This window comes from Chenopodium quinoa, unplaced genomic scaffold, assembly GCF_001683475.1.
Source record: "Chenopodium quinoa cultivar QQ74 unplaced genomic scaffold, ASM168347v1, whole genome shotgun sequence".
NCBI lineage: Eukaryota > Viridiplantae > Streptophyta > Magnoliopsida > Caryophyllales > Amaranthaceae > Chenopodium > Chenopodium quinoa.
This window is the reverse complement of record NW_018743792.1, coordinates 7280832-7307525: the sequence shown is the minus strand read 5'-3', so window position 1 is coordinate 7307525 and position 26694 is coordinate 7280832. Positions and strand designations below refer to the sequence as shown.

Below are 26694 nucleotides of genomic sequence, written 5' to 3'. Positions count from 1 at the left end.
TTCGTTTTAGTGTGTTTCCAATGTTTATACCAAACAACCCCTTATTATCTTCCATCGTCAGTAATAAAAGTCCATTTAAAATAGTCCACTCTGGTAGAGTGCCAATACCATTCCTTTCTTAGCTCTTTGTGGTTCTTCTTGTGACATGGAGCATTCCTTTAGTCTTCAAAGTTAAAAGAGTGTTTTGTTGAAAAGATTCTCCAAGACTCGGAACGATATTTTTTTTAAAAAATAAAAAAGTTCAAGACAACTCTTTTTCCAAAATTTTCTTTCATCATGTGCATAGAACCAACATCTCTTAAAGTAAATACAAATGAACCTACGTGGGATTCGAACCCATATCTTTTGTGCATTTGCACAATGCTCTACCTCTTGAGCTAGTAGGCTAGTGTATATAAAGTTGACAATAATAAAATGAGCAGAGACAACATTAGCAACCTCAAAAACAGTTGCTAAGACCAGATGAAATTTTCGATTGGGAAGCCTTGGAGGTTCTAGAAAGATAAGTGAATGATCCAGGTTTTAGTGAGAAAGGATCCTGAGAACCTACAAATAAATTATTTTACACACCAGAAGCATGAATAGGGTTCAAGAGGGAAGCAATTTTAAATGTTGTACCAGGCATACACAGAGTATCACATCCACTGAGTGTTTTGTCCAGGAAGCTGAGCTGGATTTTGCTCTCCTCCCAGTGGAGAAAATTGACCAAAATGCCGATACCTTTTAAGCAAACAAATTTTCAGCACCAAACTCAGTACATAATTCATGACAGGCTTTGCCTTTTGCAGTAAATTATGCCAATTTAGGATCACTCACTTGAAATGCACTTAGATAACAAAAATGTTGCAAACCTTGGCGTAGAGCTACCAATGTTCTTAGATAACAAAAAGTTTGAAATCAAAGCACATTTTTACCGTACACAAAACAAATTGAAATGCACTGGACTAGAGATCCCTGAAAACTGAGACTTTACTCTTACATTTGATATTCATGTAGTTTACAGAACTTCTAACAACAGTTCTAGTGCTAGCATTAACCTAAAAAACACAGAAATTGCATCTCCTTCGAACCGTATTCGCTTCACACTCAATATACGAGCCACAAGAAGCCTAAACCTTGTTCTGCTGCATATCTGACATGCATCATTAAGCAGTCCACACAATCCTTCCATGTTGTTTTGAGCCACGACACCCAGCCCGCATAATCACTACCTATTTGCACTAGTTCAGTTTATTAAGCCAATAAAAAAGACATACCTGAATCAAAAGCGATTGGTTCTGCAAACCTTGGATGAACTAGCAGTTGAAAGCATGTGTTGGTGCCAAGTAAAATTGACATTGCAGCACCAACTTGTGTGTCTGACATTGGATTACTCTGAGAAATCACAAACAGATTATTCCAAAACAGGAAGAATTATAATGGAAGTTGAATTATTATCTCTCCACTAGAAGTTTCTTGTCTTGTGTAAATAATAAAAAGCCAATTATGCCCCAAATCTTATACTCTAAATATACAGTGATCCCAAGTTCAGGCTATTTACATAACAATTTTTATCTCAAACAATTACTAATATTAAACGACATAGCACCACAAATAGCACCACAAATAGCACCACAACAAAAATCTGCAATACCATTGCTGCTAGTACCAAACAACAATCACACACAACTCTCCACGCAACCATTAACATCAACAACACACAACAATATACGAAACTCAATCATTACAATAACCTCAAAAGTAAATAATTTAAGCTCAAAAGTAAATAATTTAAGCTCAAAAGTAACAACTCAACAATAGCAATGCCCAATAATTGCACACTAATACGCGCACGAGTGCACACATATACATACATTAAGCAATTAAGATGGTGTTATATAACAGCATAACACAGTGCAGCATTAGAAAGCGCAATTAATCTCATACATCAAATCAATTCCAAGCAAATAATTCACAACAATGTAGTTTTAACAAATGCGACCACAAGTACTCAAACATAAAATTGAAAAAACTCTAATATGAATTACATCAATCGAAATAACAAATATCGCAACAAAAAAAAAAAAAAAAATGAAACCCTAGTTTTCGCAATCGAAATCAGAAAATATAAATTAAAAATTCAAATTAAACTAAACTCAACAACGATAATCGAAATGAAATTAACCTGACAAAAAATAACCAACAACAAAGATCCAAGAACAAATTCAACGAATTTAATATGCGATAAATAGGAAAAAAATATCGAAAACCCTAATTTTAAATTCCAAATAATCGAATTTAAATATGCAATATCTAATTAAATAAAAAAGTAACACAATCAAATAACTTACTTGTTCAAAATATCAGGCGGTGAAGAGCGAAGAAAAAATTCAAAGATTTTTATATAAAATAATGAAAAAATCGCAGTACGCAGCAGAGAGAATTTGAAAGAAGAGAGAGAAAGTGAAAAAAAAGAAACTGATGAAATGTTGGGTATTCATTCAAAATATCAAATTTACTAATTTGCCATTAATGAAGCGAGTGGAATCTCGACCGTTAGATTTAGCGCGATCAACGGTCCTGATAAGTTTCTAGTTCCTATTATAGACCTAGGTTCTCACATGATATCAACTGAACTGCTAAACATCGATCCCAATTTACCGGGCGTTGCTCCCATTTTGACATGAAAGGACCACCCTTTTCATAACTTGGACTATATAAGGCTCCACCACTTAGTTAAAAAGATTCCCAAGCATTTTAATATTATTCCCAAGCACATTCAATCCAACACTTGGTTAAAAAAATTCCCGAGCCCATCACATCCAACCCCACGACATCCAACCCAAAATTCCCGAGCCCACCACCAAAAATCCCATTTTTTTAAAAAATTATTTTATTAAACTTTAGCGACTGGTTTAGGACGATGGATGACGACAACGATCGTACACCGGAGGCATCGTCGAAGGATTCTGTAAGTCCTCAAATTTTTTTTTTTTGAAAAGCGTACATCCGCCTAAAATTTCCGCCATGGAGGATCCAGATTTTTTAGGCGGACGTCCAATATTTTTTTTTATTGATTAATTAATCAAAACGTTTTTTTTTTGAAATTAATTAATCAAATCTATTAATGTTTTTTTTATTGTGATTATTATTATTTTTGTGATAATTTGAGTATTTAGTATTAGTATTAGTATTATTAGTTAATATTAGTTATTTTTGTGAATTTTTTGTGGTTTTTTTTTTAAAATTTTAGATTTTTAAGTTTATCGAGCGTGAAATGTGTTGTAAGCGTCGTGAGTATTTATATACGAAGGGTAAATACGGAATTTCAAGGAAAAAATGCGAGCGACGCCTAGTAATTTGGGAGCGACATTTAACAACTCCCGATATCAATCCTATGTATATACAACCATGGCGAATAATAGAAAATAGGAACTAATATGAGCCGTCCATTGCGTTTCATCCAACGGTCCACACTTCACCCGCCTCATTAAGATCTAGGTTTTTCCTCCGTTTCTTTTTTTATTTTTTGTCTCTCTTTCTTCTTCCAAATCCTCTGTGAGGCGATTTATGATTTCTTTGCTCTTCGATTCTTCGCTTTTGTTCATCAATTTCTTGCATTTTTCAGTTAAGCTAAGGTATGTAAATTTCGATTTATTAGTATGCTGAATTTGCTCGATTCCAAGTTTGCTCGATTTGGTTTCGATTAACTCAAGTTTGAATTTGGGGTTTTTTGTTATTTGTTGTTTGTTTAATTTCTGTTTCATTTCATAATTACATTTAAATATTCGAAAATTTGGGGGTTTTTTTGCTATTTTTTGTTTGATTGATTTGTGAATTTTGATTGTTGCATGTGCTTTAATTTTAATTGCGGTTTTTGTAACTTGATTATCCATTTTTCTTTTCTGGTTTTGTCTTTTGTTAAATTTGTGGTTTTTGTTTGTTTTTTTTTCGCCCCTAATTTTTGCTATTTTTTACTTAATTTGTGAATTTGAATTGTTGTTTTGTGAATTTGGGGGGTTGCCGTGCGATGAAAGAGTAGGGGGTTAAAAAGGTTGGGGGTGTGCGAGTTGATATGAGGTGAGGGTGACTTTCATGGTGAATATCCTTTGAGTTGTGCATATTAATTGAATCCGATATCAATTTTTCTTTTTATTTTTTAACTATCAGCATATATCTAGTTAATTTAGCCTCTATGATTTTGAAGATTAGGGTATGTTGGGTTGTTCTCTTTACTGAACTCATTCTATAATATCTTGGATTGGACTATTTCTGTTGCTTCTGCTTACTGCTTTGTTAAGTTCATTTGTGCTATACTTAGTTAATATCCAGAATTATAGCTATGCCTTGTTTAAATGTCTTTGATTTGCCTTTGGCATATAATTTTTAAATTGTTTAAATGCTGAAAATGCCTATTCTTTGGAACTTGAATATGTCATAAGAGTTGAGGCTTTGTTTTAGAGATAGTGTGGGAGCAGTGAAGATTTAGCGTAAAGGCCCTTGTTCGTAGCTTATCATTTTAGTAAAGAGCGGTTGCACAATTATAATGTGTTGGTTTTTTATGTAATGGTAGCTTATGTAAAGACACTGACATGTGAAGGAGGAGACCTCACCACATGGATTAAGGAGCAATTATGTGAGCCCATGGGAAATTTGTACTCTAAATTGCTGAAGGTGCATATTCTTTGTTTTCTATAAAAGCTAGCTGTGAATTGAGGCAATACTGTGTTTAGACCCCAGGAACTTGTTGAATTGTAGGGATACCAGGGACATTAGAATAGCTTTGGTATAATTACATGTGTGTATGATAGATAACAGAGCTTGCAACTTGTACAAGGGTAGAAGTGAGCATATGGTCATTCCCCAGCCCCAATCCCGACCTATCCCGACCTTGTGACACCCTAACCATGGATGTCCCATACCCTATGTTGCACAGATACCGACACGGACACGGACACGGACACGATACGGACACGGGAAAACGGCAATCCTGAAATAGGGGACACGGGTACGGCGTATATCAAGGCATATAATATATCAAAAAAACGAGAATTTGACAACCTATTCAATAAAACACTAAATAATTAGCCTCAAAACACACAATTTTGTTTAAACAAGTAAATAAACAAAGTGTACAAACATAATCTCATACATATCAAGAAACCATAAAACCAAATACATGTCTTGATAATAGTTTTACAAATCATAAATAAGATAAACATAAGTACTAATAGTTTCATTCTTTACCATCACCAAGTACATCATCAAAAATCATATTTTCCATCTCGGGTTCATCAAGTGAGAGCTCGGCCATCTCGGGTTCATATTTTCCAAAAGTTACATTTCCATTTATAATTTCCTCCACCACCCGATGTTTTATCACCCTTAACCACAAACTTCCACAAGGGTAGGGGTCTTTCATAGACTCAGATGAATTACTACTACCACTGACATTGCATGAAGCAGAGGAACTAGAAGACATTCCTGAGAATTTCAACAAGACAACAATACAATTTCAGTTTTTCATGCTTATATCAAATGCATTAAAGTTTAATTAAACAAGTCCAACAAGTCCAGCAACTAGCCAACTATACAGTATACATCAAAGTATCAAAAATCAAATTTTCAGTTCTTCATTTTCATTACAGTATACAGGATGTATACATGAAGGATCAATTATGCACGCTTGTTCCTGATTCTAATCAAGTTAAAGTTAAATTAATTGAATGTATACATGAAGGAGCAATTGAATTTCAGAAAATTAATTGAATGTATACATGAAGGAGCAATTGAATTTCAGAAAATTAATTGAATGTATACATGAAGGAGCAATCGAAAATTAGAAAATTAATTGAATTTAAAAAAAAAAAACAAAGTAGAGAACCTCAGAACCATACCTGGTGGCTGACGCGCGACGGACGACAGACGACAGTGAGCTGGAGACTGGTGGCCTGGTGGGCGGTGGCTGAGGACGAACAACGGTGAGAGAAGGCTAGCAGCCTAGCACGAGCAGCAGGTGACAAGCCTAAACAGCAACGAACGGTGACTCGGTGAGAGACGCAGCTAGCAGATCAGAGACAGACGTTTGAATGTGACAGCGGTTGTGAGACCGACGGCCGGCGGTGACGACTGACGGGCGACGACGACGAGCTACAAAGTACTTAGGGTATGAGTTAGTGAGAGAATGAGAGGATTGAGAGTTTGAGACTTGGGAAGTTGGGAGAGGCAGAGCATGAGTCAGTGAGGGTATTGTATTTCGCGTGTCCAATACAAAACGGGCCGTGTCTTGGGGTGACACGGTCCGTGTCCAAGTATCAAAATTTTAAAAAAAAAACGGACACGATTTTCTGCGTGTCGGACACGTGTCGCCCCGTGTCCCACCCGTGTCCGTGTCCGATACGCGTGTCGACTCGGACTCTCCTGTCAGGTGGCGTGTCTGTGCATCACAGCCCATACCTAGCTTACCTGTCTTACCCTTGTACCATATTAGTGTCAGACTTGGAACTCTGCCAAGACCTTAAATAGTGATTTGTGCCTCCTCCCCTAAGCTAACCTATGAAAAGTTGTCTGAATCTACATCATAATTATCAGCCCAATCCCTATCCTCCCTAAGATACATCTTTCTGGTTGTATCTTAGGGAGGATAGGGTTGATATCACATTTCTGTACCACATTTCTGTAACGGTTAATATCCAGTAGCCCCTTGATTATATTAGTGTAAAATGGGCATTCTTATGGGCCATTTAGTACCCTTATGCCAAGTTCCATGCTGCTAATATCCCTCAGAGCTGCCTTTTGCAACTATGCACTTGTTTGCTCCTTCATTTCTGCTATTGATTTTCAGCATATTTGCTTGGAATTCTGGCTTTAAATTCTCATGTAAGGCTTACATTGTAATATACTAAAATCCTCAATTGTTGTACGTATACTCAATATAATTTTTTATTCAATTTTAAGTTTTTGTTATTTACTTTTGAGACTTTTTATTTACTTTTGAGTTTTTAATTGTTTAATATACACTAGCCTACTAGCTCAATAGGTAGAGCATTGTGCAAATGTACAAATGATGTGGGTTCGATTCCCACATAGGTTTATTTATTATATAAAATTAATTTTCATTTACTCTACGCTTGAGATTCACTTTTTAGTTTTTCTATTTACTTTTGATGTTTTGATTTACTTTATATTATTTTTAATTTACTTTTGAGGGTAAATAATATTCCCAACTAGCATGTTTAAAGTCAATACTTTTTTCTGCACCATTTGTTTCCAAGCTATACTAGAGAAAGATGAGATAATATTTTTTTTTGAATTTTTCGGGTTTAATAACTACCTTCAAAGGCAATTAATTTTTCGCACACCTTAAAGCTAACTTGATTTACTTTTTAGTTATTTCAATTTACTTTTGAGGTATTTTGAATAACTTTAGAGTGTTTTATATTTACTTGTAGAGATAACCTATGTAGGAATCGAACCTACACATCTATGTATCCGCATAGTGCTCTACCACTTGAGCTAATAGGTTTACTTTAAAGTTTTTTGTATTCACTTTAGTTTATTTTTCATTTACTTTAAGAGATCACTTAGATTATGATTATGTTATGGAGTTTAACAGTTGCTAGTGATTAGGATACTACTTGTCTATATTTGTGAAGCACAAACAACTATCATGCATGTTATAAGTTAGTGCCTATTAGACCATTCTCAGCAGTGAGGAAAAAAAAAACCTCTCAATCTCTCTCTACCCACTTTCTCACTCCTCCCATACAATTTCTCTCATCAAATGTTTTTTTCACCACAGCAATGAGGAGAAAAAAAACCTCTCATCACTTTCTCCTCCACTATTTTTTAATTTATTTTTTAATTACGTTTAAAAATAATTTAATAAAAATTTATAATTACGTTTAAAAATATTAATAATACTAACTGGAAATTTTTTTTATAAGAAATAATTATAATAATAATAATAACAAGAAGAAATTGGGAAAATATGTTAATTTCTCTAATTTATGGGTTTTTTTGAAAGTATATCAAAATGCATGTCTATTTATAGAGAAAAAAATTTTATGGTCGTTGGTGAATTTTTTTTTTTTTTTTAAAATAATTACAACGGTTATATTTCAAATACAAAATATAACCGTTGTAAAAAAACAACAAAAGCAGTGGGGGCCACATGTTACTGTTCATCACCAAAAGCCCTCAACTCTTGAGGGTTTTTATTTTCACTCATCGGTGAGTGTTTTTTCACTCACTGATGTAGTGTTCGGATTTTTTTTTTACACCCTTATTTTTACTCGTGAGAGCTTTTCTCCTCACTGCTGGGAGTGCTCTTATTCTATAAACCAGCCCCTCAAAATACATTTGCAATCTAGGCTCTTCTTTAATGCGAAAAAGAGTTTTACAATCTTTTATAGGTTATAGGTTATGTTGGAGCATTTTATCAAACAATTGCTGAGCATCAAATTAAATTATATGCTTCTTATTATACTTTAAGAACAAAATATTTACTTTTGCGCAATTTTAGTTTTAGCATGGAGAGAAGGATGACTGTAAGGGTTTTTGGTGCCAAGCTTATTCTCCCTGACAGTAATAGAAGAATAGGGGAACTGTCAAAACGGCTAACTAGTTTCTAGACTCCACTCCTGATGGTTTCATGCGTCAACATATAATTACATTACATCTATTATCAATCACATCCCCTGAATGGACTCATTGTTTTGCACATATTGAATTGGAGGTGAGATAACGGAAAATTAGTTGACTAGTGGCCGAAATACCAATTCATTTTTAGACGATGGGTCTTGAAATATAATAGGACAAGTTATCAACTACTTTATATAATATATCATAGTTTTAGTTATTTTTATTTACTTTAACGCATAATTGGTTTACTTTTACTTGTTTTAGCCAAACTCTTTGTATTATACTATCAAAAATTTATCTCCATCATCATAGAAGTTTAAATTGAATAAATCAATAACAAACCTAAAAACAGCTGATTTCGACAAATACTTAGAATGTATTAAGAAATTGATTAAATAATAGGACTAATTGAAGCATTTTGTCAAACAGTTAGCATGCATTAAGAAATTTATTTTACTTTAAAGGAGATTTAGTTTACTTTTAAAGATATGTAGTCTACTAAAAAAAGAAATAATAATTATCAGTCATCTCTTTAAAATTTAGAGATTTTATAAATCAATTAGGTCTAAATTTCACTTAAAAACGTATTACCTCATAATTCATAAATTTACACAAAGATCAACACAAATAATTGAATAATCTTAATTCAATGTAAACAACATCATTCATAGCTTATAAATAGATTATCAAATACCTCAAAAGAAGATCTCAAGACCAATAATGAAATTAATGCGTGCACAAAAGACTAGAAAATTTTGAGATGAACTCTGATTAATACCAGATTTTGAACTTGAATTTACATATTGAGTGGGAACTGAGCATCGCAGAAGAAATTTTTCTACAAACCCCAAAATTTAAAAAGTAGCCTTCGAATCTCCAAAATAATCGCTCGAAACAAAATTTGAAGCAAAAAAAAAAAATGTAAAATGTTACGAATTTAAATTTTTCCAAGAATTTAAGTGCAATTGAAGTTATATATTGAAAATTATAGGTAATTTAATGACAAATTTGCTAGAATTTGAAAATAATTACAAATTCTTCTTTTTTTTTTTTTTTTTTTTTTTTTTTTTTTTTTTGCTGAGAAATAAAGAGAGAAATTGCCAACTATTTTTGGGAACGTAGAGAGGGAAAGATGTTAGTGCGTCAGATTAATCTGGGGATTGCGCGCCTTTTGTATTAGATCTGACGGTCCAGATTAGTTCCTAGTTCCTATTATTTACCTAGTTCTCATTGTAACTCGGTTATATATATATATATATATATATATATATATATATATATATATATATATATATATATATATATAAAAGGGATTTTCCGAGTTTTTAAAGAGCCACCTAGTATTAAAATTTCTTAACGTGTCATGTAAGATTATAAATTTTAGTTATAGCCAATTAAATAAGAAATTTGTAAATTTTTTAGAATTAAATAATTCAAATGTCACACAAGCAAAATCGACGAATGAGATTTTAAAGTTTAAATAAATTAAATATAAAATATTATTTTTTTGATATTAGGAATTTTATTTAAATTTATAACGAATGGGAGGAAATTCACATACATACCAAAAACTTTGTTTTAAAAAATACAAACTAACCGTGCATGACACGTGATTTATCTAGTATGTTTCTGATCTAATATGATTTTATCTAATTTGAACTATTTGATCTTAACTTCTAAATTAACTTTAACTTTATTTCAAATTCATCATTCGGGATATGTTAGCAAATTTTTCATTCAATTTGTAATTATTTGTACTTCCCTAATACTACCTCCATTGCACACCATATATACTTGGGTCATCCTTGGTTTGGGGGTAATATATTAAGGGGATAATAAAAGTCAAACTTGAAAAAACATAAGTAAAGATATTTGTCATAAGAGACATGGTGTTTACAAAAATGAAATAAGGTACTTGTGCCATGAGAAAAAGAGAGAAATGAAACCCTTATAATGAGGTTAGTAGTTACCCACCCTCCCCCTAGTGTAACTATTACCCCCAAAATGAGGGTAATAGTTTCTCTTTTTTCACCTGATACTACACCATCACTACATTATTTGCCTTAGAATCACACCATCACTATCTCCAACTTCTCTATATTCACTTTCATTTTGCTTAGGTATAGCATTTTAACCTTTTTTGTTATATCAAACCACAACTTTGACAATTAGTATCTGTATACATCCATTAGTAGAATATTAAATGTTATATGTTGAAATACACATTGAAGTCAATCTAGCTAACAATATTATACATAGTTCATCCAAAAAAGAAATATGCGTATTTGTATTAGATTATTATAAGGTAAATTATGAATAAAAAGTTAGTGAATATATAGTGTAAAAATAAAGTATGATTTAAACTATTTTTCATTATAATCTTTATTTGGTTTCAAAAAAAAAAAAAAAAAGAAAAAATTAAAATAATAATCTTTATTACAAATTTAAATTGAAGTATTAAGTGCTAAACAAATGCAAATAAAATTAATCTATGGTTTAATCTATTCTAATTTGATTGCTGTGATTATATAGCCTTTTTATTTGATTACTCCCTTCGTCCCACAATACTTGTGACGTTGGGGTAGACGCGTAGTTTAAGAAAAACTACAAGCAGATCCTTTTAAACATTTGTTTATTCTATAAAAGATTCACTTTTGTATTTTTATATTGTAAGAAAACAAAAAAGTGGGGGAGGTGGGGGTAGTAAGGAGAGAGAAAATGTAGGATTTAATTGGGTATTGGGATTTGTGGTCCCGAAAAATTATTGTTTCGGGGTTTTTGGAGTCCTTTGGGAGAGTTACAATTCCAAGAATGCACGTCAAAACCACGGAAACTCCGGTTGGGTGGAGTTCCGCATCCGACGATCAAGTTAGAACGTGTACGAATGTAATAAGTGCGGAATGTAAATGGGATCAGGCTCCTCTTAAGAGTGGAGTGATCATCCGGCTGTCTGAGACAACCTCAATATCTGAGCTTTTTGTTCTCTGATTTGTGAGGATTGAATGTGTATTCAATTGAATCTCTCCCCAACTGATGTAAATGATCAGTATTTAAAGAATGTTTGGGACAGGTGCCTCTTAGATTATTTAACCTAATTTGATGGGCTTCCACCGTTTTACGATTTCTAGGGTTATGGGCTTAAAGCCCGTTATCCCCTTTGAATGACACGTGTCATGCTCTAATTGGCTCATTGAGCGCTGAGCTTAGGGACACGTGTTGCATTAGCATAGGTCCATTTGTCAGGGGTATTTTTACCCCAAACAAGTATAAAAAAATATTTTTTTTATTAGTGGTCCCATTCATATTTAGTAACATGTCAAGTATTTTGGGACAGATAAAAATGGGAACTGTGTAAAGTATTATGGGACGGAGCGAGTGTTTTTAAATAAGAAACTTTCTGCTTTGATAAGTTGAGCCAAACTTACCGTTAAAGAAGTACGACACTTACTTTTTTTTTTCTTTGAAAAGTTAGATATATGAAGGAGATTAGGTACGTCTTCTCGGAAGACCGTAACCTAATCTACAAGGATTTAAAAATAAGAAAATTTACTATTTAGAAACAGATCCATATCTTGATGAGTCGGTGCTTCCCGATAAATGTGTCTTGCCTGAAAGATCGAGAAAGAATCTAAAATAGCCTTGATATCTTCCATAAGAAGATGAAGTTTCTATGGACAGTTGAAATGACCCTACAAAATATTAATAACTTTTAGATTATCTCCTTCATTAAAAATATCGAAAATATTATATTCTCTAGCAAAAAGGAGTCCATTACGAAGGGCAATAGCTACTGCAAAGAAGGCCGGACAAGATCCTAAATTATAGGTACGATTGGCCACATGATTACCCAAGTTGTCTCGAATGACCACACCTGTAGTAGTGGAATTCTGATTAGCTGAGCCATCAAAATTAAGTTTACAAAAACCCAATGGAGGAGGAGTCCAAGAGATGATGGGAGGAGGGGTAGTAGGAGGTGGCGGAGGTGATGCAATAGTAGGACCATGGATGGCATCAAGATGTGAGCGAGATTCCCATTCATTAAACAAAGAGAAAGCTCGTATAAAAACAATATGAAAATTAGCAGAAGAATTCTTAAAAATAACTGCATTACGATGTTTCCAAATTCTTCAAAATAAGATAGCTATCTTGGGAAGGAATCTAGATGAACTGACTTATAGTTTCTCCACTGGGGCCGGATGCGACCACAGTCGGTTTGACGTCAGAGAGATAGCACTCCCTGGCCGTCTTTTGGTCTCCCCATAGGGAGCCGACTGTTCCATCATCTCTTTCAAACTTGATAAGCATAAGGGAAGGAATGATAACATCTTTGGACTCATTTAGGGTGGGACGACCCAAAATCATGTTATAGGCGGTTAGCTCTTCAACAACTAAGAACCGGACCACCAAGTGGCGTCCCTCTCCCTTTTCTCCCAGCCGAATGGGTAAGTCTATTCGACCTACCGGATGCACAACTCTGCCCCCAAATCCCACTAAGGGATGAGAGAGCTTGTGCATGCTCTTAGGTTTGTACTTGAGCTTGGTCAAGCACTTGTGACTGATGAGATAAGAGGAACTACCAGTGTCTATGAGGATTCGGCCTATCTTTTGGTTAGCCACTTTGCATTCGATGACAATGGGGTCATCATGCGACCTCTGACATTACCCCTGTCTCCCTCAGAGATGAAAACTTTAGGGAAAGTGTCCTTAGACGCCTGCCCCTCATAAACTGAGCTGACATCTAGCCGCCTGATGTAATCTTTGGTTCCCCGAATGGTAGGGCCGCCTCCAAAATAACCACCTGCTATTGTATAGATCTATTCTTCGTCAGTATCAGAACTATTAGCAGGTTGAGACTTTTTCTTGGATGACTGCTCAGGGTTAGTTTGCAAGGTAACCTTGGACCTCAGAATGTAAGATTTGAGCACCCCTTTGTCAGCCAGGCGGTCTAACAGTCGCCTGAGACTATAGCAGTCGTTGATGTCATGACCAACATCCTCATAATAAACATCCTAACATGATATTAGAAATCGTAAAGACATCCTAATATGATACTAAGAATTAAAATAATATTATAAACATAATTTCTACTCCAAAATCAAAAGAATAATAGTGAGGGTGATTGAATTACTCACGTTGATGTTCCTCCCTTCTTGCTATTAAAACAATAAACATGTTAGTAACTTCAAGAAAGATTAAATCAACAAAGTAAATCAATACAATAATAATTGAAATATAGATTTGGGACCAAACCCTCAGAACTATCAACCTTTCCCGCCAAGGTCAAAGGCAAAGTCGAGGACGGCAAGGAATATTCGAATCTCGCAAAGGAGGTATAGTGTTTGATTGGGGAAAGTATCAAGGATGTGTTTAGGTTAGGATGAGAATAAAAGAATATTGATGATGATTTTTTGTGATTGAAAACGGGGTGATATGACCTCTATTTATAAGGAAAAAAAAAAGAGTCGAACAGTCAGAAAAGATTAGAATTTGAATCGAAATAAAATAAGTTTCATCGCAGAGTGATGGTCTTGCAATTTTACGGATTTTGTTTTTATCATCACTTTTGATCCAGAAATCAGAATAAGATAAATAATATATAATTGGAAAGCTCTAGATGTCTACTTTCCATCCCAATTAGAATAAAATTGATATCTTTTGTAGAATTTGAGATATGACTGAAATAGTTGAACAATGTCAGTTTTGGATAAAATTTGGTATTTCGTTCATATCTTTTTCATTATAGCTCGGAATTGGGATCATGATATATCATTGGAGATATAATTTCAAGGGCTATCCAATAATCTAATATTAAGATAAAATTCTGATGCACAAAAATAATATTCAAATGTCTTTAAATTCGAATAGAACAAGGATTATAAAAAAGAGGAGTTTTATTTAATCTCAAACTCCTTAATCTTTATCTTTTCAAAAAGGATAAGTTAGAACCTTCTATAGGAGTCTAGAAGCTTATAAGGAATCCTAATTTGTTTAGGATTGGGAATAAGGTATTTGGACCCTCACATGATCATTTGGTCGTAGGTGAGGTGGACCTAGGTCCGGTTTGGGCTCGGATTAGTATATTGGCCATAACTTATTTGTTTTAAGTCAGATTTGGGCTTATAATATACCGTTGGAAAGATTTTTTCAATCGCTATAGAACTAAACAATAATTAGACACGGATTATGGACCAAAATAATATGATTTGGACGTTTTTTATGAATTGGACACGAAATGAATGATTTTAAGGACACGAAATGAATTATTTTTGGTTTAAAATGACGAAATGAATGATTTTGGATAAAAACATTTTAGAAAAGGTTAGAAATATGGTTAAGGCTTAAGGGAATTTCACGAGACTCTTCAACTTTTTATCGAACTCGTTAATCAAAGACTTGAAAGGTACTCATCACTAGGTTTGGTTTTTGGGGCGACACAATCAGGTGTCTACACTATCCAGGATTTAATTGATGGTAACAAAATTCCTGAGGTTCTAGCCCTCACAGAAGATCAGATAATCTTTGATCCTTCACTCCTCATTACATCTATCGATGAGCCCATGTTCGAAGAAGTCTATATAACAACCATTAACGAAGTGACCATGATTGAGTAGGATGAAGAAGTTTTCTTAGATGCCACCGAGGAAAGCTCGACAAATCTAAAAGAAGATGTTAATAAGCTCCGAGATTCCGTTACCATGCTTACGAGTATGGTGGATGACCTAATGAATCGAATATCAGTCATTGAACAAAACCCTCATCGCCAAGATTAGAAGAATGAAAAGAACAACAATCCTCCTTCTTCTTCTTCCCATCAAAGATTAAAGAAAAAACTCAATGCTCCTAAGCCACAGGTAAAACGGACCATAAATGAATATACACCAATAGGAATGACTTATAATGAGGCTTTCCACTACCTCCATGACCAAGGCTTCATTCATCCCGTTGGTCATACTACCGAAGAATGCTTCACCCTCACAGATCTCAAGTACCTGAGAGACGATCTCCTAATTGGAATCCAAACTCTTATTGTAAATACCATCAAGGAAATGGTCATACTACCGAAGAATTCTTCACCCTCACGGATCGCATCCAAGACCTTATTGAGTCAAGTTGGCTTCATGTTCCTCCGTGCAACAAGAAGGCCAAGTGAAGATAAACACACAGCACAAGGCAGACTTCAACAATAAGATTTCATAATTATTTTCTAATTCTTGTTTTCCTTTTCCCCAATAAGTTAAGCATAGACACCCTCCATCATTTTTAAGATTTAACTTCATGAGTTTTTATTTTATTTTATTTTATTTTATTTTATTTAATTTTATTTTAATTTTTATTTTTATTACCCTTTCCATTTTCATTGAAATGAGCATTTATTTCCTTGCATATGATCATTGCATTGCATTTCATCAAAAAAAAAAGTCCACGCCGAACTAAACACAAGATATACCAATGATTTGAGGCACCCCTTGTAGCCACATCACATCACGTTTACCCTTTCATATATTCAATTCTTTCTTGATGAACCACTTTGTGCCTCGTATAACGATTGACATTTCTTTTTTCAACCCACATCTACCTATCCTTGGGATAGGATGGTGTGCAACTTATGCAATTTTCAAAGCCAAGTACAAAATCTTGAGTGATTTTTACTAAAGTCCCAGAATTTTTAATATACATGTTTTATACATAGATTTATCCCGACTTTTCATTACATTCTTGCATGGTTTTAGGCTCTTTAGAACCATTTTCCGCTAACATTCTCTTCCCTAGTGTGTTCGGTGTGTTTTTATAAGTTTTACAGGAACTTGGAGTTTCTCGGATGATTTGGACACGTTTTGAGCGTTTACGGAGATGTTAGTGAGCAAGGATGAAGAACCGAGATAAACATGAGCTAAGGACAAGAAGAATTTGCAAGCAAACAGTTTTCTTCACTATGCCCGATCGGGCTATGCATGCCCGGTCAGACCGGGCACATAATGACTTATTGGTTGATGTTAATTAGAAAGAAAGAAGCTGTTTGGGCAATAAATCCCATGCGCCCGATCGGGCAGCCCATGCCCGGTTGGACCGGGCGCGTGGTGGCTGAGATGCTCAAAGCTACGAAGATCAGGTGCAAGGTAGCCAACAAAGATGTGCCTCGCGCCTGATCGGGCGCCACCTGCCTGGTTGGATCGGGCACCGAGGAGAGCAGTAAAGAAGAAGCAGCGTTTTTTTTTTTGTTCCCACCTGCCCGATCGGGCAAGTCAAGCCTGGTCAGACCGGGCAGGTTTATGCGCATTGCCGTTTTGTTATTTTCTTATTTTTACTTCATTAAGGGTATAAATACCCATTGTAATCATCATGAGAACAAACTTTATTATCTCCTTAAGTTTTATTTCTCTATCTAGAACCCTAGTTTAATACTTTTTAGCAATTTAATTCCTAGGTTAGATTTGGGTATTGTTGATTAACAATTTGAGTAATTTCAATTGAAGCATCATTGGTATTCATCTCTATTCCTTTCTCTTTCAAATATTTTTGTTTTCAATTATGTTTTCCTTGATTATTATTGTTATTGCTTCTTTCACTATGTGTGAGTAGTTTTCATATTCCAAGATCTAGGGTAGCCCAATTACGATTGATGCATGAATTAATTCTTTAAATTCTCTAATAACTATTGCAATTGTTTATGCTAAATTGATTGTGATTATGCCAATACTAGATTAGAGATAATTAGTATTGTTATTATTCCATAGTTCTAATCACAACGAGAGTTGGGTTTTAACGGATTTGAGTAGATCAATTTAGGGTTTGAGATTCATTATGAGAGTAGTTGAATTGATAATTGGGAAGTGAAGTAAAGTGTTTAATGTCTCTAATTTTCATGATTCCATGAGAATAGGCTTGATTGTGGTTAGAGAAGCCATTGATACTCGAGAGAGGTCCTTGGTATTGATTAGGGTTTAATTTTCCCCATGTTAATTGGAATTGTATGTTAGGGGTAGATATATAATTATATCGATCGTAATTGTGGTGATACTTGATCTTGGATGTTTTAGCTTATTGATTCATTATATTCTTTTGATTTATTCTAGTTTTCTATACATTAGCTCTTAGTTTATTCCACCATTGATTTGATTCTTTTTTAGTAATTATTTGAGTCTAGATAATTTAGGTGAACCTCAGTCTCTTGGAATTCGACCCTTACTTGCCCGACTACATAGTTAGGAGGAATAATTAGGTTATTTTTTTTAGGTACGCGACACGCCTATCAATTTTCTAATATTTAAAAAGCAATAAAAGTGTGCAAAAGGGAAAGTGTTCCAATGTCTTTAATATGAACATGTCTAGGATTGCGTCTCTTATCGAGTTCTCGGCACCGTGCCTGAGAAACATGAATGCCAAGTGAGTGATAGACCGCACGATCAAGATTGCCCACACTTATCCAAAGAAGATTCAAGGACAAATCTCAAATGCAAAAACAAGTAAAAACAAGTTCAAAAGTGAGAAACCTCAAGCATACTATTTCGAATACGGATCTAAGGGTTCAGACTGGGATAGGCTGGGTCCAACTGGTAACCTACGCAAGGAAACACACGTTACTGCCCTCGGGGGTGGCTCAAGGAACTCCACTCCGATGCTTAAGTTAGAATGTGTTTTTAGAGAGAGAAAGTGTACTTAGAGAGATAGATAAAGTGTAATAACTTGTGTGTCTAACCCCTTTTCCGTTGTACTTGGTTCCTTATTTATTGGTGTATGATCTCCTTTGGGTGGAATCATACTTGGTCAGCCTGCGGGTTGGCTTTATCCGGCTGGTGAGCCCTTCTGAGTGTTCTTCCAGCGTTGAGTGCACACCCTTTGAGCGAAGCTGGGAGCCTAGTGATAGCTAAGCAGGAGCTATCCCATACAACTAGATCCTCAAGAGGTGGTATTAGGTTACTCATGCCGGCTCTTGTCTGATTAGTGTGGTCCCTTTGAATGGGTTCAGCTGGGAGGGAATAGCTCAGCAGTAGCTATCCCATACAACTAGCCCCTCAAGAGGTGGTATGAGGTTACTCATGCCAGCTATTTTGAGTGTGCAACCTTATCGGTAATTGCCTAACAAGTTGTCCGGCTGAGACATCCTGCATACCTCTAGCCCCTCAAGTCTCAGGATTCTTTATATGATTCTAAGACTTGGGAGGAGTTGTTGCAAAGTGTTGAAGGCAGAGTTTGTTGTTACTTGCTGATGATGGTCGTTTCTATGTGTGAGGGAATTATTATCTTTGTGTCAAAGGATGTTGATCACTCTTCCTGACACAGGAGGGATAAAGACTTTGTAGCGAGGAATTTCAATTACTCCCACTGAAATTTGAGAAATGACGAGCTTGTAGGGAGGAATTTTGATTACTCCCGCTAAAGTCTGAGAAATGATTAATTTTTTTTTGGAGGGAACAGTGTTTGCATGTGTGGGACACGTGTCAGTTATCCGAGAGTCAGTTTATTTTTATTGATTGACTAAATCGCCTAGTAACTCTTGAATTAATTTCGCTGTCCCCCTTTTTACTTCCCTCTTTTCATTTCTCACTTTTCATCTTTCTCTTTCAAATTTTTTGCTCTCCTTCCCCTCTCGCTATTACCCTTTCTGCCAACGATCGTCGCCTCTTTCTGTTGTTTTAAATTCTTCCCTTTTTCCTTATCTGTCTTCGTTTTGTTTTATTTTTCTTCTGTATTTTCTTATTTTCTTCAATTTTTTGTCCTACATTTGGACTATTTTTGCCTTTGGTTGTAGTTTGAAGTCCTTATCCCCATTTTCAACTTTTGGTGCCGCCATTGTTGCTGTGCGCCATTACTCTTGTGGTTTTTCTTTAAAAGGTACTTCCTTTGTACCTTTCTTTATATTCTGTGTACTCAATTGCGTTTCTTTTCTTTTTCTTCCCAAGATTAAGTCTTTTTCCTCGGACTTCTGTTAATTTTTTCCATTGTTGTTGTCTCTGCGCTTTTCTACTTCTTCTTTGCAAGTTTTTTCTCTTTTCTTGCTTTGTCTCTTCTGAATCTGCTTTTGGGGCGCAACTGATTTTGCTTTTACTCCCCAATTTTCTTCGTCTTTTGGGGGTCCTTTTGTTGTTTGTAGATATTAAGATGTCTGACGCTACTGACAGTCAGAATCCAAGTTCTCCTTCTGTTTATACCGAGTCCATTTCTTCTCTTGAGCAGTCTTGCTCAGGTGCGCGTTTTGAGCGAACTTCTTTAGCTTCTCCTACTTCTCCCCCAATTCCCTTGCAAGTAGTTATGCCGGGTGACACACTTCCTGCTGGGAGCAGGGTGACTACTGCTGCGACCCTTCCAGTTGAATCTGGGTCGAGTGGTAGTCGTCCCGCTGCAGGCAGCGCTTTTCACCCTTTTTATCCGATGATCCGCCCTGATTTCTTTGATCCCTATTTTGAGCGAGAAATCACTTATAATGGAGTTGCCCTCTCGCATGTCATGCGCTTGAGAATGTTCATAATGCGCCATAAACAATTAGCTGATGAGGTTAAGGCTAATCCTCCTGATGTGTCTCTTGTTAGCCTATTCCCCGTGTTCAGCCTTTAAGTTAGTTTTGCTTGGCTTGACGACATGGTTGATGTGAATCAGTTTAATCACCATGTAGTGCGAGGTGGTCGTTCTCCAACTCCTTCACCATCTCCTTCTCTTATGAAGAACATGAGCAAAGCTGCGGAGTCTCCTAGTGAGCAGGCTTTTCAAGACTGACAGGCCTGCTATGTTGTTGAGCCTGTGAAGGAAAGGAAATCCGATTTCTATCTGAACGAAAGGTGCTATGGTCCCAAGAACTGCACATTAGATTTCAACTGGCGTGAGGACGCTGAGAGGTTGATCTTGCGGTAGTGGGCCAAAGGTTTTATGGGTTTGGGCTAAGCTACAGGCTTGTTTTTCCTGCTAAGGGCTCAAAGCTGTCTGCTCCTTCTACTGGGTACATTGCTATTTTCGCCTCCCAACTGGACTTGGGATTGCACTTTCCCTTTGACCAAACTTTAGAAAAGGTTTTTCGCGCTTTTAATCTTTGCATCGCCCTGCGCACCCTGCTTCCCTACACACCCTAATCTGCCTGCTATAGTTTTAGCATTTTCGGCATTACCTCGAATCGCTGAACTTGTTCAAGTCCCAGATGAGCCTGAAGAGAACATCCTCCTGCTCTTCTGAGTCTGGTTGGTATTATGTGGCTCCTATGGAAGGGAGAGTGTTGTCGTATCCCAAGCTTGGTTGCTTCAAGAACTGGACTGGCAAGCTCTTTTTCATTTTAATTCCCTTGCCCTTTGTAGTACCGCGCAACTTTAGGTTTATTTGCACTAACTTGGCTTGTGTTACTGTTGTTCCTTCTACGACTACTCGAGAGACACAAGATTTTGATGCGGTGTAGGGAGCTGGTACAAGTGATTCTAAGTATCCCAAGATCAGGCTGCCCAACTCTCTTTACATTGTAGGCAACGCGCAACGTTTAGCCATGCGCATGTGCTATACTCATGAGGCTGGTATGTTCTTTTGTTTATTTTTGTTTCTTTTCTTTTACTTCTATCTGTCCTTGTCTTATACTCTTTTATGATGTTGCTCATATGCCATTTCAAGGTCATGACAAGTTGGATAGGCAGATTCTCGGCATGCAGGATAATTGGAAGGATCCTATCACTGCCACCCCTGATAACCCACCTGAACTTTTTGACACTCTAGAGGTTCATGCTGGAGCTTTAAAGGGTCAAGTTCGTTTGGCTCCTACTGAATTAAGGTCTGTTTTTGGTACTGTGATCCCTACTGACCTTGATGGGCCCAGCAGAGCTGAAGTTGAACCTTCCTCTTCTACCGTGAGGAGTCGGTGGGAACTTCGAAAGATGCCGAAGGAAGTTACTATTGGGTTTTACGGTGTCCTACACCGCGCGAAAACAAAACCTGATAACCGGATCATATGCATAATAATTACAACATAAAAAAAGCATGCAAATAAACAAAACACAAGAGAAGAGAGAGAAAGAATACTCACCCTAGAAGCCTACTTCGCTCAACCGATGAGCTCAGACTTGAAAGCTTCAAGTTCCGCAAGTGCGAAAGTCTCTGACAAGTCACACCCTCGCTACCAAACCGTAACTGATCCCTATCCCGTAGCTTAGACAGGGCTAGACCAAAAATAAATTAGAGTTTACGAACAAAGGTTTTCTCGCTTTTGAAGATCCCTTAGAGTTCACCAACTCAAGTAAATTTCCCAATACCTAATGATTGGTATATATAGGGAAAAGTTCCCAAGGATTCTCATCATCTTTCAATGTGGGATAGTTGGTAAAAAGCAAAAATAAGATTTAATTTAATTTCAAATTAAATTAAAAAGCCAAAGCAATCATCAAACAACAAGTGGCATAAGGTGAGCAAGGGAGTAGGTGAGGACCACAAGGGGAGGACCACCTTTCCCATGCTCCCCAAGCCACCCCTTCACAAAATCGGATGCAATGGGATGGCGCCAAGTGGCAGCCCGCCTTAGGCACTAAGGTAGCTATGCTGGCGCCCGATCCCTCGACTAGGCCTACAAGCTGGGCCTTCCCGCACCATCTCGCAACAACAAGCCTAGCAAATGCGGGCTACTTTGTTGGTGGGCACTGCTGCTGCTACGCACCAAGCTCGATGCTAGTAGCTTGTGCCTGGCGCGCCCTGCTGCTAGGTCTCGCATGCTGGCAAGCTGTTGCTTGCTTGCAGCATGGCCTTCTAGCCCAGCCACACATGGTTTCCTCGGCCACGTTGGCAAACCTTGCCCGCATGGCTGCTCGACCAGCTCGCCTAGCCAGTGCATACGATGCATGCTAGGCTTGTGACCAAGCCTTGCCTTGCGGTAAAGAGCCTAGCAAGCCATGCTAACCTATCTAGCCCTCGATTGGCTAGGCCATATCGAGGCTAAGATTTTCACGCGCATTGACTTGTTGTTTGACTGATTTTTCCTTCTGGTCTATTCCAAAATTCGTCTCGACTTTTGACGCTCGGCTTCGACGCTTTAAGCTCAAAATCCGACGTCTTAATTCGTAAAATCACTATCGACTCATTTAATCCTTCGGATTAATTCGTCACTTCGGTTCGGTTACACAATAAGGTGTGACCCGAAGGGTTCAGTCAAGAGCAAGCTGTTATATTAATATTACATTAATATTACTGATCGGAAGCGGCCTCCAACTAGGAATTTCGATCACTTGTCCTCACTAAATAATTAGCTTTCCTAATAAATTACGAACCCTCTATCGGAATAAGACACTTGTTCGAAGGACACCATTCCTTTCAATCTCCCACTTGTCCTTCTGGACAAGTGTGCTGATTGTGTATATCCTGTTTCCTATGTCACTTAATGTCTCTTCGTGAACTATAAGGTAAGATTCTTCGTCATCCTTATTACGTCCAGAAGTGTTTCTCGATTTCCGAGTTCGACTATCAATAAGCAGATGATTTCTAAAATTCATCTGAGCACGACCATGCATTTTCACAGTCTCGCTCTTTGAGAGCCCTTGTAAATAACAAAGACATGTTCCCTACTGTTAATAGGGGGACATTCCCAGTCTTGCATTGTTAGCTTCCCTTACTAAGAGGCCCTAGCCGCCCGAGTGTTGCTTTTATAATCCCCTTGTATGACAGACGTTTGATAACATTAAAGCGGACTAGTACTTAAACAAGAAAACTTACAATACTCATGGTTGAGGAAATAGGTTCTAATAGCCATAATGAGGGATATACTTATGGCGATTATTAAATCTCTTAAAGTATTCTCATAGGTTGATCCAATAATTCCAAACCAATGTCTGCGCAAACGATTTATGACAATTTTGTCCTTGTAGCACAAGAAACGGTGCTTTAAATCATACTACACACTAATCTCATGTGGTAATTAGTCGTCCAACTTTCAAATGACCTCGATTAGGGATAATTTCGAAAAGATATACAACGTTCACTTAATAGGTGTTTCTTTATCCAAGACATTGTCTTGATACCCTATTTTGAATATTCACAAATCGAATGGACTCATTATTTTATTCTAAACCTCAATTAAATAGAAATGGAATAATAATTTGCAGAAAAAATTAAATTACTTCATAAATGAATGGTTTAACTAAGTGTTTTCCATTATGATCTCAACAACTTAATTAAAACACAAAAATAGGGAAATCAAAGCCAATCTCCAATATGCGTGATTCACATTGCCTTAACGTGCTTATTGTGTTTCACTTGAGGCAAAGGTTTAGTAAGTGGATCGGCTACATTGTCATTCATTCTAATCTTGCAAATTTGGATTTCACTCTCGGACTTCCACTCCCTTATCATATGAAATTGCCTCATGTCATGTTTGACTTTTTAATGTTCCCTTGGCTCTCTGGCCTCAGCAATAGCCCCACTATTATCACAATAGAGGTCTAGGTCCCTTTATTGAGGGCACAACACCAAGTTCACCAATGAACTTACAAATATAAACTACCTCTTCAGCTGCCTTTGAAGCTATTAAGTATTCTGCTTCAGCGGTAGAATCTGCAGTCGTGCTTTGCTTAGCACTCTTCCAACTACACGCTCCTCTATTAAGACAAAACACGTATCCTGATTGCGACTTGAAGTCGTCTTTGTCAGTCTGGAAGCTTGCGTCGATATAACCTTCAATAACCAAATCCTTACTTCCACCATTGATCAGAAATTTATCCTTGTTCCTTTTCAGGTACTTTAGGATATTCTTGGACGCAGTCTAATGCGCTTCTCTTGGGTCTGATTGGTATTGGCTCGCAGCACTCAAGGCATACGATACATCCGGCCTACTACATATCATGGCATACATGACCGATCCAATAAGCGAAGCATATATAATCTGACTCATTCTCTCTCGCTCATCAGGTGTCTTTGGACACTGTTTCTTGTTGAGAGTTATGCCATGAGATATGGGTAGGTGGCCCCTCTTTGCTTCCACCATATTGAATCGTGCCAATACCTTATCAATATAAGTACTTTGGCTCAATCCAATCATCCTCTTAGATCTATCCCTATACATCTTGATGCCCAATATGTATTGTGCCTCTCCCAAGTCCATCATTGAGAAACACTTTTTGAGCCAAGTCTTTACAGACTCCAACATTGGAATGTTGTTTCCAATGAGAAATATGTCATCGACATATAAGACAAGGAATGCGATGTCACTCCCACTGACCTTCTTGTAAACACAAGACTCATCTGGACTCTTGATAAAACCAAACTCACTATTGGCTTCATCGAATCGCAGATTCCAACTTCTACTTTCCTGCTTTAGTCCATAAATGGACTTCTTAAACATGCATACCTTCCGAGCATTGTTTGGATCTACAAAACCTTCTGGTTGTGTCATGTACACAATTTCTTCCAAAATCCCATTAAGCAAGGCGGTTTTGACGTCCATTTGCCATATCTCATAATTATAATATGCGGCAATTGCTACGATAATCCGGAAGGACTCAAGCATGGAGACTAGTGAAAAAGTTTCATTATAATCAACGCCGTGAATTTGCCTTTAGCCTTTTGCCACCAATCTAGCTTTTTATACATATACATTTCCATCTTTGTCGGTTTTCAACTTGAAAATCTATTTTCAACCAATAGGTGTGTAACCTTCGGGAAAATTAACCAAGTCCCAGACTTGATTTTCAAACATGGAGTCTATCTCGAATTTCATGGCTACTTGCCATTTTGTAGAGTCAGGGCTCGTCATAGCTTGTTTGTATGTCGCTGGCTCATCTTCATCGATACATAGGGTGTCTTGATTCTAGGTTAAGACAACACCGAGGTATTTGTCTGGTTGAGATCTTAGCCTTTGCGACCTATTTAGGGTAATAGATTGGGCATTTGCTTTGTCATTTTTGACTTTGAACATTGTCCGTTTGACTCTGACCATTGTTAACAGCTGCTTCTAAAGCACTTTGATTGTCAGTTTTTTCAGGTTAACTTTGTTGCTCATCTTCTCGAACTTCATCAAGTTTGATTTTCCTCCCACTTGTCATTTTGGAAATATTCTCTTTTTCCAAAAAACACACCGTCTCGAGCAACAAATACTTTGTTCTTAGATTGGTTGTAGAAGTAATACCGCCTTTGTTTCTTTTGGATATCGCACAAAGAAACATTTTTCAGATTTTGGTGCAAGCTTGTCAGACATGAGTCTTTTGAAATATGCTTCACAACCCCAAATCTTAAGAAAAGACAACCGTGGGGATTTCTTCGTCCATAATTCATATGGAGTCTTTTCGACAACTTTAAATGGAGCGCGGTTCAGTGTCAGTGCCGCGGTTAGAAGTGCGTGTCCCTGTAAAGATATAGGAAGATTGTTAAGACCCATCTTTGATCGAACCATGTCTAATAGAGTTTTATTTCTCCTCTTGGACACTCCATTCCATTGTGGAGTTCCAATAGGTGTCAATTCTGAGAAAATACCATGTTCTTTCAGATGGTCGTCGAAATCGTAGCCCAAATATCGCCCCCTCGATCCGATCGAAGTGCTTTTTTTTTCTTGCCAAGCATATTTTCCACTTCAGTCTGAAATTCTGTGAATTTCTCAAAGGGCTCAGATTTGTGCGACATAAGGTAGACATAGCCATATATACTAAAGTCATCCAGGAATGTGATAAAATAGCGATAACCATTTCTTCCGATTGCGCTCATTGGTCCACATACATCCGTGTGTATAAGACCCAATAAGTCACTAGCACTTTTTTCCCAACTTGGAGAATGAGTGTTTGATGATCTTGCCTAGTAAACATCCTTCGCAGTTTTCAAACGACTCTAAGTCGAATGAATCAAGAATCCCTTCATGGCAAAGTCGACAATGCCACAAGTAGGTTTGATTCGACACCATGGTCTTAGCCCTTGTGGTGGTATCATTAACATTATAAATTTGTTTGTCTAATCACATTAAAAATGTGTAATCCTAAAAAACATATAAACAAGACATTCAAAACAACCATTGTTATAGTCTCATGATCAAAACAACCCAGCGTCCAACGCCATAGATCAAAATATGTTCGATGGTAAGCAAAACATAATAAAACGAGAATTAGTTCTATTACTAGCCAAAAGACAAACATTGTG

At 36.6% G+C, this 26694-nt stretch overlaps 1 long non-coding RNA gene across 1 annotated transcript; it reads right to left on the bottom strand.

Moving 5' to 3' along the window:
• Positions 1-872: 872 nt before the first annotated feature.
• Positions 873-3076, bottom strand: LOC110685160. Its single transcript, XR_002503926.1, has 2 exons — positions 2331-3076; positions 873-1374 (listed from the first exon to the last, which is right to left on the bottom strand). It is a non-coding gene; the product is annotated as an uncharacterized LOC110685160 (long non-coding RNA).
• Between the last annotated feature and the right edge of the window lie 23618 nt (positions 3077-26694).